The 16,574-nt window shown below is 46.7% G+C and overlaps 1 pseudogene; it reads right to left on the reverse strand.

Annotated features, from left to right (window-relative positions):
• Positions 1-9,908: 9,908 nt before the first annotated feature.
• Positions 9,909-10,494, reverse strand: LOC8040800 (annotated as a pseudogene).
• Positions 10,495-16,574: the final 6,080 nt, after the last annotated feature.

The raw sequence follows: 16,574 nt of genomic DNA on the forward strand, positions 1-16,574 counted from the left end.
ATGCATCTTGGAAAATAAATCTCGCCAGCGATGTGTCTGGCAGGGGCGTAAATATTGGTTAAAAAATTAACCGGCGCCTAATGCGTTAATGAATTAATTTCACTGTCCTATAACTGCGACTTGTTCTCCTGGGCGAACAAGCTCCTCTACGAGTTTGTCCGACCATGCACATGAAACGAAGCCGTTGTGGTTAATAATGACTGTATTATTTTCTCATGTCCTACACTTTGTAATCTTCAAGTAGTACGTTACACAGCTCTCCCCCTGCAAAATGTATAGGCAACAACGTGAATGAGAGAACAAACTTCTTTGCTTTCTGGACGTATTTACATATTTTGAAACATGTTAGGGTCTCGACGACGGTTAGAATGGAAAGTTTCGATTTCAAACTACGTACTGTTTAACAGGTTGTGGTTTAACGAGGGATTTCGGAGCCGTGAAACTGGAAAGCAAAAAGATTAACTGTTTCCTTTCACGTTGTTGCAGATGGTACAGTACAACGTAAATTCCAGGGGGAGGTTGCCGCTCAGTGCCCGCCACCCGCTGCATAACAGAGAAGGGGATCAACCTCCTCCACTGCGCCTCCTCACTGTCAATGGCGGGACGACCTCAATGTGCAAACTGCAAAGCAAAGCCCCTACGAGACTTACAATTGCAAGACCACCAGTGGCTATTTTCACGCCTTCTAGTATCGCCAGCCATAGCCCTATCAAAATACGCTGAGACAGCCGCCGAGATCGAAGGGAACAGAGGACCTTCTGAAACTTGCCATTAATGGCTTCCATGATCCATCTAGTCGTCTGGACGCCTGTCGCTTGCGACACATTGCTCGGCTAAAAATAGATGTACGCGGACACGACTGGTGGATCATATTTCTGCCGAGTTTGGGTGTCGGAGAGATGCGGCGTAGGTGTCTGCAGCGCACCCAGAGAGATTAGACTGGCGAGTGACAGCTGCCTTTGTTCGCATGTCACTCGAAGTTCACGAGTGACGTCTTGAGGCACTCCACCAACCGAACTGTCCAAGCTCTCGTGCGGAACAAAATTTAAGCTCTAACACGCGTCTACGATACAATAGCATTGTTATCATAACGCGTTGGAAATTGTTGAATCACTGCAATATTTTAACCGAGTGACATCGTTCCGTGCCAGGATTCGTGTTATAATATTTTTTTTCATAAGTAAATGAAGATTCAACAACAGACAAGTTAGTAAAAAAAAAAAAAGAAACAGTGTAGTTATGCGATAAAATTCCCTAGATGCATTTATAGCAAAACAAAAAATATCAACGTTCAATTTTTGTTTTCGTTTATTGACTTAGTCACTGCTCTCCTTCCCTCCGGGTACAGATGCTAGATCAAAATGTTTCATTTAATATCGCGCGTCTAAAAAATTACCCCTCCCGTTATTTTGTATTCGACCACCTGTGAAAGGGACTAGGCCGTACTACGCCAGCACTGATGTTTAAAAAAACATGCCCTGCGGCGTGCCGGGCATATCAGGATCACTATAAACAAGTACCTGTATGGCATCCTTAGAAGACACGGCGCAACACCGCTATTGAAAGACAGTAAGTCCGTGATTCTGCCACAAAGACGGCAACCCCTCAAAGGCTGCTTCAAACACTTGGGTTTGCTTGCGACCGAGCTATTTCTTGTCATCTTTTAAGACCCGTTCACGCACTTGCGTTTGACTATACGACCGGCTGAGACAACACAGGTTTTTAAGACTCTTGTGACGGCTTACGGCTGGCTGCATTGTGCAGCCAGTCGTAAGCCCCCGCCAGCCTGCTTGCTTGTGACCAGCTTGTGACCAGCTTGTGTCGTAAACCGCCAGAAGAGTATTAAACACCGGACGTGTTGAAGTCGGTCGTAGTCATGCGCAAGTGTGTGAACGACCCTGTACGACAAGAGAACAGACTGGCACGCTGGTGCAGTGTTGTGCCCGTTACCAAAAAAAAGTAACGAAATAGCGTTACTCGTTAGTTTGGTAAAAAGTAACGCGTTATCGAGTTACGTTACTCTTTTACAAACCTAACGATATACCGTTACCGTTACTTTTCAAACATAATGAACGTTACTTTTACGTTACTTTTACGTTACTTTTCTGTTCGAGTACATATGTTTGGCAAAGATGTATGATAAGCCTCCTTAACACGCTTGGATAAAGATAAAAATTTACAAAGTGGTTTCATAGTGTTTTGATGCGCGAAGCAGCTTAATTTTCGGCAGGAAGATTAGGCATTGAAACTGTGAATTACCTGATTCTGTCTCCTTTTGTTGATACATTTCATTCAGACCTGCTGGCCATGGCGACGGACTTTCGTTATTCATGCCCATCTCACGTGCAGAATGAGTCGGAGATGTTAGTCAATCGGCTTTTATAAACTACAGCATGCGAACGAGGACTGCTGGAACACAACCAGCCAACCAACACCCCTCATCTGTACGCAGAGTGTCGAACCGAAATTTTTATCGGTTCGGTTCCGGTTCGGGTTCAGGGCTTTCGGTTCGGTTCCGGTTCAGTTCCGGGGAGCAAAAAATAACGGTTCAAACCGGTTCGAACCGGTTCGAACCGGTTTGAACCACTAAATTGATAATATATTTTCCGCGTTGTTCTGACACTATACACTATTTACGCCGTAAAACAATCAACTATATAGTTTCTCCTCTCATCTGTGCAATTAACTTTTTTTCAAATACCAAAAGTATGAAATTCATTTTTTTTAATTTCTTAACATACATAACGGCGTGTTCATACGACATAACATACACATTACCAGTAACATATATTTACCTGAATCCAAATGTTTCAGTATAACAGTAAGGAGCTGAGCTTGTTGGTACATACCTGTAAATTGATCAGCTTGGAATTTATTACTATACTGTCTTTTCCTGTCCTTTCTTTGTGTTTAAGTAAAATTCTAAAATTCAAGCTGATTTATTCACACAGTATAAAATGTTGACGCCAAGTGTGGCATGGTCACCAAAAGTGCCCTTGATTGGTACAAGTTTGTGTCGCAGTATTAAAAGTTAAATCGTGATTGTGTCCTCGAACTAAGGAATTAATTACTGCACAAAATTATGAAATGGGCGCCTCGCGGCCATATATATCGTGAAATATTGTTTACTAAATATGTTTCACAATATATATATGTATATGATGACGACACAACTAAGCAAAAGGCAATGAAATTTTCAAAATGTCACGAAAGTTCTAGGATAATCCCTTTCAGTCTATTTTTTAAAGAAATGCCGAGCGTCAATCAAAATGCTTGTTGTTTTAACCAAACATTGCTTACACTCAGCACCGGAATGCATGCGACTAATCATGCAGCAAGGAGCAATCAAAATTGTTCAGTCTAATCTATATGCACATTCGCACTCAAATCGAATCTGGCCCAAAATAGCGCTTGCCCACGTTAGTTAACATTTTCTTATACAGGATAAGCTGGCATAGCCTGGCTATTGAGGTTTGCTCTTGACAAGAGGCCGGTCAATTTAATTTGCAAATGAGCATCACCCCTGCTAATTGATTATTTTAACGCAATAGCACTGAGAAGCTCATGTCGCAGAAAAGCCGATTTCGGTGACGTGACTGGAAAATCCTGAATGGTCGATAAGGTCATGACGTCAGAGCTACATGCCCTCGCTCAAGAATTTCAAACAACTCACAATGCTCACGTGAAACGTGACATCACGCATGGAATGAAAGTGATTAAAACATGACATGTAACGTGAATTGCAGGTCGCCGTATGTCTCTAATAATTTCTCTTTGCCTTAAAGAAAAAAAAAAGAATTTTAGGAGGGATTCGATCCCACGACCCTTCGGTTGCAAGTCAGACGCTCCCGACTAGGCAACCGAGGCACGCTTGCGCGGCAAGTAAGGAGGCGATTTTAAAGCCGAAGCTTAAGCGTCCCCCAAAGTACCTTCTTTATTAAGTAAAACGAAGTAGTATTTAAAGTTTTTCTCGGCATGACAGCTACTTAATTGGATATTTTCTGACAGTTTACGTGCGTAATCGTCATGGTTCAGCCGCGCGTCCCTGTTTACTTTGTTTTTGTCCAGCCCAGAGACACATTAAAGCAATGTTTACCACATAGAAGAGGCAATAACAGGCTTCTATATGTTTAAAAAGTTATATTTGTGAGGAACAAATTGTTGTTTAAATTAGCTTCAAAATCAGAAATGTATGTAAAGCTGTCCCAAATAACCTTCAACGTGCCTGTCGAGGATACAAACGCCGGAAAAGATTGGCAGAACACAGTTCAAATAATTTTGGGGGGCATAGCTTTCGGGTGGTCGGCCATTTATTTATGTTGTCAAATATTCAGTTAGCAATGCAATATATTTTTATAATGATCAATAAATATTACCGTAAAAGTTTACATAACCGCTTGAGACCGACACGGAAGGAAGACACTCGAAACTACGCGAGCTGTTGAGTCTGCGTAAAAGTGTTTTTCTGTTTGCTGATTGGCAGTGTGAAACATCGGGTTGCAGGGTACGCCAAAAAGGACTCTGTGTTCACATGACAGATCTGAAAGCACATACTCGAAATGTTAAAAAAAGAGAAAATAATGGTATTTTCCTAAATAATCTCTTACAGAACGCCTTACTGCAAAAAGAAATGCGTAAAGGTGCACGCAATGAAATTAATAATTTTACACGAATAGCGCGAAGGACCGATGAAATTCTTAAAATCTTAAAAAAATTCTCATTTCATCAGCTTGCATGAGCTCGAAACTTCGCAAAATACTACCTCGCGAGGCTAATGTTACATTAGGTTTTACCTGCACTTGTTTTGGGCCCTCGCTTTACAACACTGTGCTTCAATAATCATGCGCTCTAACATTTATCTGGGCTGCCATCTATCATCGTGAGACTGCAATAAATACTGGAAAACTTTACAAGTAGGACATCTATTGCTAGTGTTGCGAAGATCACATTTCACCAGAAAGCTGAACTGTTTAGCATGGCATGCACGTGACGTCATCATACTATATGCTAGTAGTCATTGTGGCTTCTTGCTAAGAAAATCAAATTCGATGATGCAAAATGCACGCTGCAGGAGGTTCAAGCTCAGTGAAAGCCAAGTATTTGAAAGGCACGTATTAATATTCGTCGTGCATCTTCGCGAGGAACTGCGCGACCGTATGGCACGACAAAAACGTGCTTTTTGGCAAGAGTGTTTTTGCAAACAAAGTAGTTGCCGGGCCCACGCTTTTTGGTCTCCGCCAAAGATGAGGGAAGGAGGAACCTCTTTACAACAGAGTATGTTTTTAAAACTACCCCCCTCCCCCACACACACACTCACGCACACACACGCGCTTATTTTTACAGCGGAGCTATTAAGGGTCAGTTTCCCGTCATGTCAGTCAGCAAACAAATAATGGCACAAAACTCTTGACAGCTACCGCCATCTATAATTGACGGCGGCAACCAGACAACCGGCTTCCCGGTTGTCTGGTTGCCGCCGTCGCGCATTGATGGCGACAACCTCTCCAGTCTTTGCACTCTGGCTTGCCGACTTGCGGCCGGCCCATTACTTCATTCCCACCATAGTACAGCTTCGCTGGTGTTCCTTCTTCACCAAGGTGGAAAGGCTGAAAGTATTCCTGAGGAAGTGCCTCCTCCGTTTGTGTGTGCTAAATCCACAATTTTATTTGTCACTTGTAAACAGCAACCCGCCATTGCTTTTTTTGTATTATTTTGCACCCCGCGAAGTTTAAAGCGGTCATCAAATGATATCGGGTTGGAATGTTCATGAATTTTCAGAGGCGTATTCGTCCTAGTCTGACCCAAGTATACTCGCACAGGCCGCCACTGATTCAGAAGTTCCCTTGTCACGGTGGAATTACGAGAATAAAAGGGAACTATATCTTTCAGTATTGTCTTCGCAAAGCTTGACGACGTAATTGGGGGATCGAAACCACCCGCCTGACGACAGTCGAGCGCGGCTCATGGATGAGACACGAGAACTGCGTGAGCACTGTACATCGGCTCGTAACAATCAATGCCTCGGCGGACACTCGGGCAGTGGCTTGTGTCCAACCACTGCGGTGATGAGATTAGCCGAACTCTAAAAATTCCTGGAGCTCCAGCAGGCGTTTTCTTCCTTTCCAACCCCACCAGGGGGCATGATTAACGTTGGCGGCCTCAGATAGGTACCAGGCCAGGAGGCCGCTTCTGGCTCCGAGTTGAGGGGATCAACGATGCTCATATTTTCTAATTTTTTGGCCACTGCCATTGCCTAAAAAAAAAGAGCAAAGCCAAGTTTATTTAGTTATTAACGTTAGGAAGTGATTTTAAGCAGCGTTATGTGAATGTACAGAAATATTTGTATTGTTCCTTTAAGCAAAATACAGAGGTGGTAGAAACCTTGAGAACGACTCTCGTGTGAGACCTAGGCCGTGTTCCAAAATTTACATGATCTTACTCCAGAGTAAGGGTTTTGTTTTCTGGCGTTCTAAAACCTAGCCGCGTCCAGCACTTTTCAATCTGTGATGTCACGTGACATGACCCGCGGGAGTAACTCGGATCCATTTGGGTAAGATTTGGAACACAGCCTTAAAGCGACTGCCAATGTTCGGCTCTCCCTCTGAGGTCAATATTTTTTTTTCTGTTTTTCTTTCAAGTATTTTTTTCTGTACAGTTCAAAAATTGGGCAGGCGATCGAACTATAGGGGGCGTTCTTACCCGTTTGTTTCCACACACCTAGGTGTTTACTCAACACAAGGCCTCTGCACGTGCACACAGGCCTTATGTGCATGTACATGTCATCTTCTACAATAAAGCGCAAGGCACAGTTTAATGTAAAAAATACTAACAATCGACGAAGCGACGTTAAGTGTCGGATCTATCCTCAGAGAATGCGAGCTGGGCCCACTTCGGCTTTTGTGCTGAGCTGGGACCATGCATGCTGCATTGTTCATGCAGGCCGGAGTGGAAACAAAAGAGCCCCCCCCAAGCAGCACAGAGTTGGCTAGTCATCGGCCAGTGGCTGGCTGTGGTCCTTGGCCAAGTGGCCAGACAGTGGCCAGAGACTGGCCGGTGACTGGCCTTTATCTGGCCATTGGCCAATGGCCACTGGCCATCAGCCATCGGCCAAGCATTGGCCAATGAATGGCCACTCTCTGCCCACTGGCCAAAAGACCATCGCCAGACATTGGCCATTGCTTGGCCAAAATCCGTGGTGCTTGTCCTCTTCCTCACCGGAGAACACGAACTCCAGCCGAACGCTGACGCCGCGTTCGGTTATGTCGGCCGAGCGCTGAGTCATTGTATTTATTGTCCCCATCCGTGTAGTTCTAAAGTTAACCGCTTGGGGCGTCACGGTCGCTCCTCCTCCCCAATAACGAAAACATTTTTGAGTGCTTCAATAATGTAAAATTGGTCGTGCAACATTTGTTTTTGTACTTTCAATAAATACTGTTAAGAAGTAACCCCTGACGTTGATAGCTTGCGAAACGAAAAAAAAAAATAGCAGATGCAAAAGAAAATAAAGAAACAAATAGCTGTCGATCCCCTCCTCAACTCGCAATTTGAACAAGCAGCCACGTGATCTGACGCTAATTATATACCGTCAGTGTTCATCATAGTCATGCGCTAGGGTTTAGAAAGCAAAAGCTTGGGCTGGAGCTTCAGATATTGTTAGAGTTAGGCTATTATCATCTTTAATTGAACACAAGCCGTTGCCCGAAGGCTCAGCGATGCTGATTGGCATGAACTTGAGCACTCGATTCGGGGCTATGAAAATTGTTTACGTCACGGTGTCACGTGACTCGGTGCAAAATCGTGATATGTTACGTCACGCTGTCAACAAGGTTAATACATCTAGTGACTTTCTCAAATTAAATCGACTTGACGCAGTGAGTCACGTGACGTCACAGGGTCACGTGACATTACTTGATAGCATGTATTGACACCATGACGTCACGTGACAACGTGACACATGGTTAATCATAGTGCCAGTACAAAAGCGCCACGAAAACACACAGTTTACCATACATTGCAATTCTGTATGTGACAATTCGAACAATAGATAGAAATACAGCCGCCAATTTCATATTCCCATATGTTCGTTTTGTGATACTAACAAAAACGAAAAAAGAATACCTTGAACCGTTTTGAACCGGTTACCGTTATATTTTTTTTCGGTTCGGTTCCGGTTCAGTTCCAAGATGGCGGCGAAGATTTCGGTTCGGTTCAGTTCCGGTTCGGCTAAAAATAGCGGTTCGGTTCCGGTTTTCGGTTCGGTTCGGTTCCGGTTCGACACCCTGTCTGTACGCCGGTTTTAGTAACAGTCCGGTTCATACTATTACCAGAGACTGATTTACTTCACTATTTGGAACAGGACACCGGTTACCAGCACACTGGCTATAATCACTTGCTGCCTCTTACCAGCAGTAGCTCTTAATTTTTCTGAGAGAAAAAAAAAAAAAAAAAGGTTTCGTGTTTGTAAGTTTTCTTTCCAGGTTTAAAACTTTTTTTACATTTTTTTATTATGACCTTAGGAAATTAAAGACTAATCAAGCGGAAGATTCTTCTGTGTACAAAAGTGGGTCAGGAACTTTCAGGCAGCGAGGGGGAGAGCGAGGGTAAAATATTCCACAAAGGATGTTTCTTTTTTTTCTTTTTTTTTTGAAACTAGAGAAATGAGCAAATCGCTTCGCCACTATAGTCGGTTACAGGTTAAGAAGGTAGCGGCAAATGCCCCTCAAAGGGAATCGGATATCCCTCCGCCACCTCCGCATCCAATAGCGTCCCACCGTTTCCGTGACGTCGCGGCTAACGCGCGAGGAGGGTCTTGCCTTTCTGTACATATTTGCTTTATCTTTCGACTTTGACTTAGCATTGTGGAAGCCACAAGAGGGAGATTAGAGTTCCACCCACCGACGCAAAAAAATACGACTTTCGGGGATTAGCTTCCCCTCCGATGGATACAAAGGCTGCTTTCAGGGGCTCGGTTCCCCCTCCGATGAATACAAAGGTCGCTTTCTTAAAAAGTGGGATCGGAAACAAGTGGGAATCCATTGAAGCGGAACAAGGAGCGTTTCCAGTGAACTCTTCTTTCGACTGCGGAGGGATTTGAAACGGGCGCATCACACTTGTGGGAGGAGCTTCTCCTACCTTCTTGACTTGTGTCTCTCCACGGCCCCCCCCCCCCCCCCCCCCCCCCCCGCTGTCCTCCTCTGCTGCACAAAGCAGGGGGAAAGAGGAGGGAGAAGAGGGGGGTGTAACGCAGTCGTTCGTTCAAGCCTTGTGGGTGGTGACACTATGAAAAAAAAAAAAAAAGGAGGATGAACGGAATTAGCTGGTAGCCGAAGGTGTTTTTCGCCTTCCAGAAGTGAGTTTTTTTGTTTGTTTTTTAACTTTACTGTGACGGATGCTGGTTCCGTGCAGCGATAAGCTCGTGCAGGATTTCACCAGTTTGGTCAAAAGTAACGAGTAACGAGTAACGAAATTTGACAGCCGATACCGTAAAAAAGTACCGGAAATACTTTACTCGTTAGTCATTCAGAATCCTAACGAGTACGTTACTGCGTTAGCGAAAAATGTAACGCGTTACCAGTAACGTCGTTACTAGTAACGCGTTACCTCCAACACTGCGCTGGTGTCACCTTTGAGGTGACCCTGGAACCACATTTCACTAGAGTGATGCTTTTGCACTATTTGCGAGGTCAAATGTACGTCCTCTCTATGAGAAAGTTTATGACATTGTCAAAAGCTTTTTTTTCAAGCCAATATAAAACGAATGATGCGCGAATAAAGTAGCAAATATACTGAAGTCACAAGTGTTCCACAGCTATCCGATAGATGGCGCCAGTGTTCTCTTTTATCGTAAGAAACCACGAGAGATTTTAACGCACTCGGTCGTTAGCAGTCGCAAGTGTATGAGCTTACCTTCACTCGTAGCGGCGGATCTCGATCGCGAAGCCTTCCTGCTGGAAGGAATGGCTGCCCCAACGCTTGAACTCGTCCCACGAAAGGAGCGTGATAAACAAATTGATGAAGGAATAGCAGAAGGCCACGAAAGAGCCCCTTGGTGCAGCCCGGGCGGCCCTCGGCCCTGTAGATATGGCGGACGCAGTCGAATACGCCGCTGTACTACATGCTCCGGCCGCGGGCATCCACGGGCTGCAGGTACAACCGGATCTTGATGATGTCCAGCGCGGCCACGACGGGAGCTGCGGCGACGCTGGAGCAAACGTTGTGCGTGAGCCGCTGCCACTCTTCGACGGGCCTGCCGCTGGACAGGACGCGCTTCATCTGGACGTAGGCGCTCATCTGGACTGCCGAGCCGAGTGAGAGCCGCAGGATGTTGGCCCCGCCTGCGCACCAGAGTCCCCTGCGGAGCCCGTGGGCGAGGAAGATGGTCCGGAAGGCGTCCAGGCTGTTCCGGTAGCTGCGCTGGTAGCCCACGGCAATAGCCGGCGAGGCACGGACCTGTAAAGCGGGAGGAACTTGCATTGGTGAACGCTCGAAAAACATTTTGTCTATGATAGTTCATATTGTACATTTCGTAACTCTTGTAAGAAAATCTGGACAGAGAAGAATCGTCCTTATGGGCCCGATGAACTTCTCTGGAGGACAGTTGTGCACTCCGATAAACTTATTTGTGCATCTAGTCGCTGACCACTATGAAAGTGGAAAGCGCGAACTGTGCTTGTTCGTCTTTTTATTGAAGTAATTGTTTAGTAACCCCCCCCCCCTTCCCCCCCCGGGTGCGCTTTTAACAACACTTAAAAGTTGATAAGGAAAGCTGGAAACATATCTAAAGGAAAAGATGCGAAGAAATTGAGAATGAACCTTCTGGATCCTTTTCGGTTGTGCAAACAGATCAGAAGGGCACTTCCTTTTGCCCACGGTTGTACTTTGAGCCTATTTATGACTGCATTTTATTAAAACGAATGTGCCGCTCAACTCTGATTCGCTCGGATCGAGTGTGACCGCTATGACGTCAGATTCTCGGCCTTCGGCGCCTGATGTACGGATTATGTCGATCGTTCAGCTTGTCGCGCTCTTCCACCATGATTTTGGATGACCTTGATTGAAACATCACGTCCACCATATTTTCAGTCACCGAGAGTTACTCTCACGCACTTATTAATTTTATTTTCTCGCGACCACCGCCGGGGTAATATTTCCGACTTCTGGTTGGCCACATTCGAATTTGTGAAGACGCCCTGGAACTTGCCCAGCCTGCTTTCGGCCAATGGCGCCTCCTCATTTGCCTCCTATACTTCCCAATTAATGACCAAACTCTCTCTATATACGGCTGTGCCAGAAACTTTCTGCCTCCATGGTGAGATCGGTCTATAGACCTTTCAATAAAAAGGGCTCCTGGCCGGTTCTATTTTCAGTGTTCGGGCGTATGGCTCTGATTTGTTTGCTTTCCGAAGCGAAGGACATGCGCGTGCTGGGCTGAGGAGATTGCACGCTGGGCTGAGGACTTGTAAATATTGGAATGGTTTACATTCCGTTTCAACGCTGTCAAAGCTACAGACGGGAGAGCGTGCCTTCTTCTATGCGGTTTTGTTGGCGCGAGAACGCGAGCAAATGATCTGCGAGATTAAACCCCACGCTCGCGCCAGCAGTTTTGGCAGCGTGTACACTAAGTACGAAATAGTGTCACTAAATGAGTTACGCTTCACAGTAACAACACTTGGCCATATTGTGGCTCAAAATCATGGTTACCAGTTATCTGAAGCTTTATCTAAATTTCTGAAATCACTGGAAGCGGTTTTCCGTCCTCCACGAATCTTTAAACAGTTAGCGACAGAGCAAAGCAAAATTACGTGAGGTTCCTAACACCGAATATAATTCTGAGGCAGTCGCATTCTTGAGTTATGACGATCGGCAGTTGCGTCTAATCTGTACAAGCACCAAGATGGCGGCGCCCACAACAATATCGGGGAACAGAGTGCCGATACTCTACGCGTAGCTCATACAGAGCCGAGCTCATATAAGTCAAATTTAGGGGTTTTACGTGCCAAACCAACGGCGGGCATCGGGCACGCCCCAGCGGAGGACTGAGGATTAATTTCGACCACCTGGGGATCTTTTGACGTGCAACCGAAAGCTCGGTTACACGGCGCCTTCTCCGCAATAAGCCTCCGTCAGATTGCGGGCACCTCGGCCGGGATTCGAACCCGCCACATTGGGGATCCGTAGGCCGACGCTCTCGCCTCGGAGTCACCGAGGTGACTTGAGCTCATGTATAGTGGCTCTAGTACGAAGCAGAGTGTATTGCTCACGCCGGAGAACATTGCAGCGTGCTCGCGAGCGCTCTGATCCAGCGGGCGTGACACGTGTAACACGTGTTATCCAACGAAGGTATTCGCGCTCGAGGACGAAAACGAATCGAGGACGCGTACGCGTTTGCCTCGTCGAACAAGACATCGGCTCGCGTCCCTCTCCGAGTCAGCCATCGAACTGTCTCCCTGGGCTGCAGCGCGGGTGTTCGCGCATTGCCAACTGAAAGACAAGGCCTGTACATGACGTCATCGTTAGTGGATGCCCGACTCGCCCCAAAGCTCGACGAGAGCTGCAGCAAAACGCCAGGCGCACCTGCCTTGGCGTCGCCGTCTGTTCGCATCGCGCTCGGAGTGAGGCCTTGTCTTCGCGCCAAGTACGGAAGAAGCGGGTGCTCTTTTCGAAAGCGTGACTCGCTCGACCGGCGCGCCGGAGTCCCGCCGCCAAAACCGGCAGCCAAGGAAGAGACTCGGGACATGATCGCGGTTCAAGCGCGTCTCCGACGCTTCGTTCGTTATTCTTCCTATACACCAACTCATGTTTACAAACAAACCGGAGCGCCCCTAGCGGACGCCTCCGGCGCCGCGCATGCGCGGTGGACGGTGGGCAAGAAGGTCGCCGTCGCCCATAAACAAACCATTGAATTGCGTTGTTGTCGGCGTCGGTGTGAGTCCCCGTGCTCTTTTTCGCGTTAGAGTTGTTGATTCTACATCCTCCTAACAATGTTTGACTACTTGAGCGGCTTTAGCAAAATTAACGAGGCTCGTTACATCACAAAACTTCGTTTGAATAATGTGACGTGCGGCGATTCATTTCACGTGTACGCCGCAGAATGGGCGCTAAAGCCTGACTCCCACGATGAGATTCATCTCGCTACTTTCAGTCGCGAAGTCGCTCGGGCTGCCAAAGCGTGGACCGTAGCTGAGATGGTGCACGTCGATACTGAAAAACCGCAAGTAGAATCGGGCATTACAAGTCGGTGACGGCCACTGGTAACAATGATCAACATCTTCTCGTATCTACTGTTTACACTTAGCCTGCTTAACCCAACCAATCTTCAAAAGTGTTCTGAGGCCTGCACTTACTTCTTATCGCAATTACCGGGTCAACGTTTGGTTTATCGGGCCGCTGTCGTTTGAACGAGCTGACGACAAAAAGCACACAAGTTGGCAAGAGCAGACGACAGTTCAAACGGATGCGCAATGGAGTGCGGGCAAGGAGCACCGCGTCCCGCGTCAAGAACCATTGGAATGTCACGTTGTCGGCGTCTGTGTGAGTCTGCATACTCTTTTTCGCGTTGGAATTGTAGATTTTACGCCCTCATAGCAATGTCTTACCGGTTTAATCGCCTGAGCGAAATTATCAAGGTTCGTTACGCCACTAAGCATTGCGTAAATAATTTGACGTGCGGCGATTCATACGGATGAACGCCGCAGAATGGACGCCAAAACTATGATGAGATTCTTCTAGCTATTTTCGGTCGCAACGTCGCTCGTGCTGCGAAAGTGTAGAAGGTAGCGTCGATAATCGACGTCGATACTGAAAATCGGAAGCGGGAACAGACCAAGCGTAACAAGTCGGTGATGGCCACTGGTACCTATGATCAACATCTTGTATCTACTGTTTACATCGAGCCAACTTAAGTCTTTTGAGGCCCGCAATTACATCTTATTGCAATCACCGGGTCAAAGTTTGGTCTACGGGCCGCTTTTGTTTGAACGAGCAGACGACAAAAAGCAGACAAGTTCGAAAGAGCAGACGATCAGGCGGCCGTGTGAATTTGAAGACGCACTGAACCCGCGGGTGGTCCGGACAACTGGGCGGTTTTGTCTCGTTCATGTTGAAACAAAACAAATACATCTGGCGATCACAAAGTGTTGTCCGCACAAGCAATCGTAGTGCGATAGCGTCTCGTTTGCCCTTGTCACGGCTATTATCCACGTTCTCGAACGAACGGAGGGGGCAGAAACACATAAAAACTTACCTTCCAACCTTCCCAGACTCTCTTGGTACAGCCCCCGTCGCAGCATTTCGACAAGAAGGCAGGTTTTTTGTCTGGTTTCTCCCAAAAGAACGCAGGAATCCATGTCTCGCACCGCGACTTCTGCCCACCACCCCAGACCGGAAGTGCGACCGACGCGCCACCACCGCGGCGTGACGTAGGAGAGTTGAGTTGGTGTATACAAGTTCCCTCTCGAGGACCCGGAAGGCCTGTTTTCGGTAGCCGTCTCTTGTCGTCGGTACACAGGTCATGCGTGTGTTGAACAACGGTCCGGATGGCAAACGGCTACGGACGTCAATCGCGCAAAAATCGGTGCTCATTCTGCCAGATGAACTATACGGAAAGGAGTATATTCGCAGTCCCGCGCTAGTGCCTAGTCTCTTACACAGACTCTCTTTGCAGCCAGTCCCCCATACCTTCTAGGCCAGTGTTCTAGCAACGTGCGCCACCAAAAAACGTCGCTCTGGTCGAACTCGGGATTGGCCAAATACTACTTACTGTGACCTTTTTAGAGCGCAGCTCTTAGGCGCCCGTTTCCGGCTTGAGCGGCGTCGCCGTCGCCGTCGGCGTCGCCGTCGGCGTCGGCGTAACCGCGCGGTGCATTATGGGTAAATTTCCCCGCCAAATCTAGCGGGAAAATTTCCCCGCCAAATCTAGCGGGAAAATTTCCCCGCTAAATCTAGCGGGAAACTTTCCCCGCTAAATCTAGCGGAAAAAATTTCCCCGCTAAATCTAGCGGAAAAAATTTCCCCGCTAAATCTAGCGGAAAAAATTTCCCCGCTAAATCTAGCGAAAAAAATTTCCCCGCTAAATGTAGCGGAAAAAATTTCCCCGCTAAATCTAGCGGAAAAATTTCCCCGCTAAATCTAGCGGAAAAATTTCCCCGCTAAATCTAGCGGAAAAAATTTCCCCGCTAAATCTAGCGGAAAAATTTCCCCGCTAAATCTAGCGGAAAAATTTCCCCGCTAAATCTAGCGGAAAAATTTCCCCGCTAAATCTAGCGGAAAAAATTTCCCCGCTGAATGTAGCGGAAAAATTTCCCCGCTAAATAGCGGAAAAATTTCCCCGCTAAATCTAGCGGAAAAATTTCCCAGCTAAATCTAGCGGAAAAATTTCCCCGCTAAATCTAGCGGAAAAAATTTCCCCGCTAAATCTAGCGGAAAAATTTCCCCGCTAAATCTAGCGGAAAAATTTCCCCGCTAAATCTAGCGGAGAAATTTTGGTCACGTGACCTGGAGGGTCACGTGACCTGGGGAGACGCGATACCCCGAGGTCACGTGACCCCTCCCGAGGTCACGTGACCTCGTAAGGGGGCACGTGACTCCCCCGTGACCCCACCAAGGTCACGTGCCCTCGGGGGGTCACGTGACCCCCCCCCCCCCCCCGAGAACACGTGGCCCTCAGTACCCTTCCCTCCTCCCCCTCAAGAGCTGCGCTCCAATTCGGCATTACAGGGAGTTGTAAACGGCTTTCACTTTTTTATTTTTGATAATCTGGCTTTCATCGATAGAAATGAGAACAATGTCAGACCGTCCAAGCTTCTATTCTAGTTATTCCACACACCATCCTACTTTTAGTTCGCAATTGGTAATAAGTAACCAGCAGTATGACTCGTGACGTCACGGCGAGGCAAATTCTGATCATGACTTCACCGAGAGAAAACATGAGAGGGCGCCACCGGACGTTCTCGCCATTGAGCCGAGATCGCTGGGTCCTTCCAACACTGATGCCAAGCAGCTCAGTGTTGGAAGTAACGCGCTACAAGTAACGACGTTACTTGTAACGCGTTAGGTTCTTGGGTAACGTACCAACGTACTCGTTATTATCAGAAATTACTAACGAGTAAAGCAAATTACGTTACTCTTTACTTTTGAATAAATGAGTTACGTTTTCGATCCCTTTAAAGGACCAACGCGCCATTCAAACCTAGCTATATTCTACAAATCGCATAACAAAAGATTAGATTATTATGAGATCACTGTGTTACAGTTCAGATATCTGGATTCTTATTCATTTATCGCTCTCAAATGATAATGCTTAAATTCAAGCTGACGCAAATCTAACGCTCGTTATTATTAAGAAGTAATCGCAACGGTATTTCGTTACATTTGCAGGACGGCAATTGAATCTCGGTAACGCGCTAAGTTATGACGAACGAGTAACGCTATTTTTGTTTCTTATTTTCAGCAAAAGACTCGACACTGCTAAGTACACAAACACTATACAGTGACTGCGCCATACATTATTTTTAGAATCGTCTGTAGCGGAAGGCAAGCACCGAGTCCTGGGAACTAGAAACATGTGTCGGGGTATA

The sequence above is a fragment of the Ixodes scapularis genome, unplaced genomic scaffold (assembly GCF_016920785.2).
Source record: "Ixodes scapularis isolate PalLabHiFi unplaced genomic scaffold, ASM1692078v2 PGA_scaffold3__209_contigs__length_174095766, whole genome shotgun sequence".
In the NCBI taxonomy this organism is placed as follows: domain Eukaryota; kingdom Metazoa; phylum Arthropoda; class Arachnida; order Ixodida; family Ixodidae; genus Ixodes; species Ixodes scapularis.